At 37.8% G+C, this 2,368-nt stretch overlaps 1 long non-coding RNA gene across 1 annotated transcript; it reads right to left on the bottom strand.

The window, feature by feature from the left end:
• Positions 1 to 6: 6 nt before the first annotated feature.
• LOC104956606 (uncharacterized) lies at positions 7 to 2,316 on the bottom strand. The gene is made up of 4 exons (XR_799574.1): positions 2,189 to 2,316; positions 952 to 1,036; positions 806 to 837; positions 7 to 142 (listed from the first exon to the last, which is right to left on the bottom strand). It is a non-coding gene; the product is annotated as an uncharacterized lncRNA (long non-coding RNA).
• Between the last annotated feature and the right edge of the window lie 52 nt (positions 2,317 to 2,368).

Genomic DNA, 2,368 nt, shown 5'->3' with positions numbered 1-2,368 from the left:
TCAGGAAATCACAAAGGAGGAAGTGATAAGAAGGAAGTTTCGTGTGTGTGTGTGTGTGTGTGTGTGTGTGTGTGTGTGTGTGTGTGTTAGTACTGGATAACACTGTAGCCTGCGTCCTGCACCGTGGAGTAGATCACATCGTCTGCAATCAAAACAATGAGTGTGTGAAGCAGAAGTGCAGAAACCATGCAGTTGATAATCAAATATCATCATTCTCTTTTGTGTCTGCTAACGTTAGATCAACTTGTTTCTCCGATAACTTCAGATACAGATGTCCCATCATTGTGAAAAGTGTATGGTGAAAATGTTGCTTAAAACTGGATTAAAAAGTCAATTTACGACAGCTAGCAAAGACCAGAGGAAACTGACTTTGTAAAGAGCTAGAAAACGCATGTGGTACATTTGTGATAAAGCAATGTGTTCATTTGACTGTAAAAACAGCATTTCCCCCCTAAACATAACATCAATATAATATAATATATAATAAACATACATTTCTTTTTTTCCCCTGAATTATTATCCCTCTCCCGACGCTACGTAATTATTTTCCTTTTTTTCAAAACTTTTATTTTTATTTAATTTTGTATTTTGTATTTATTATAAGTATTTTTAAATACATTTAATAGATTAAAAAGTAAAATATATCTCTAACTGTAGTGGATAAGTAGTTTGAAGCAGTATTGAATATAAATACTAGTTAGTAATGTACAGGTATCCTCAAATTGTAGTTACTAGTACTTTATTTAATTAATTACTTGCTTTCCAAAACAGTATTTAGGTAGAACAAGAAAGTAACTGCGCTTACTGTTTTCTGTTGGATCAGGTAACGGCCCCCTCCTGCAAATTCACAAGACAAGACAAGTCAGTTATTGTTCTGAAAATGTGTTTAAAAAGGTGGTTAAAATACTAAGTAAATGTAAAAGTTAGGGGGGTTAAACAGACTGTTCTTACCTGGGGTTTTGTGGAGGCGGTCTGGATGGAGGAGCTCCAGGTTGAGCCCTCTGAACGCTGTAGAAGTTCTCATACACAACCACAGCTGTGAGAAAAGGAATAATAACTTGTTAGAAAAATGTCACCGGCTTGAGCTTCAATCTCAGGATCCATGTATTTGTGATCCTCTCCAGAATGGAAGTAGTCATCACATACAGAGCATTAACTAGTTCCTGAACAGTGTCCTTCACATGCTGATATCCAAGAGAGGGAGTTACACAGTCACAAGATGGAGGAATAGAAAGCAGTATTCAATGTTTACTTCAGATTAGCTCCACGTCAGAAATGATCATGCTTGTCAAATGTCTCTCTCCATAGAGACTGAATCATCATGTTAATCACATAGGCACACAGGGGATAGGCCTCGAAACAGTCCTGATGCTCTTCTAGGTAATCACACATCCTGTCATGTTCACAGCTACAGTTGATACCTTTGTTATCATGGTACTCTGATGTTGGAAGAGGACATTCAGTGTTTTCCCAACAATTACTAATCAGCAATGCATAAGTGCGTGTTATCTGATTAATATGTTCCTTTCTATGTGCTTTTAGGCAGAGCATACACCACTCCTACCAGGTGTAATGTTCCAGTGAAATAGACAAATGGGTATACAACTTTTTATCCCTCTTTTGGTGAATATTTCAAACTCAGGACACAAGGAAGGTGTTAAATGAAGGGTCTGTGTTGCATTTATTTGAATGCATTTCACATTATTATTTCACTATAACAGAGAACTGCAGAAATGAGTCCTTAAACCAAGGTGTGAGTCAGCATTTTTGCACTTCCTGTTTACTTGTGTGTTTAGTTAAAGGATATATAGTCATCACGCCCAACATTAGCTGCCTTTAGCTTAGTGGTGGTGACGTGAAGTCATGTGACCGGGCTGTAGTTCCTTTATAGCCCATTAACTTTTTGATTAAAAAATCATAAAGTGGTGTAAATATGTGGAGATTATCCCGTTCAATTTAACGTGTAAATATCATAAACGCTTGTTTGACACAGAGATTATTTTCTGCAATAATCCGAAATCCAATCAAAAATCCCATTGGACCAGGGAGATGCTGCCTTCAGGGTCCAACACAGAGAAACCACATCACTGCACCACTCAACTTTTATGTTTATGTCCCGGCCTTTACAGTATGAGTAACTACAATTGCATTCCCAGGTTAATTATTTACTGTGTTGTGTTTTGATTACCTGGAGGTTTTTCGTCGATTCGCCTGAGGTTTACGAAGTGTTCAATATCCTCCTGAACATCACACTGTTCAAACGACTTCCTTACTTCCTCATACAGCTACACACACACACACACACACACACACACACACACACACACACACACACACACACACACACACACACACACACACACACACA

This window comes from Notothenia coriiceps, unplaced genomic scaffold (genome assembly GCF_000735185.1).
Source record: "Notothenia coriiceps isolate Sejong01 unplaced genomic scaffold, NC01 NC01_scaffold00026118, whole genome shotgun sequence".
Taxonomy (NCBI): Eukaryota; Metazoa; Chordata; class Actinopteri; order Perciformes; family Nototheniidae; genus Notothenia; species Notothenia coriiceps.
This window is presented reverse-complemented; position numbering and strand designations above follow the sequence as displayed.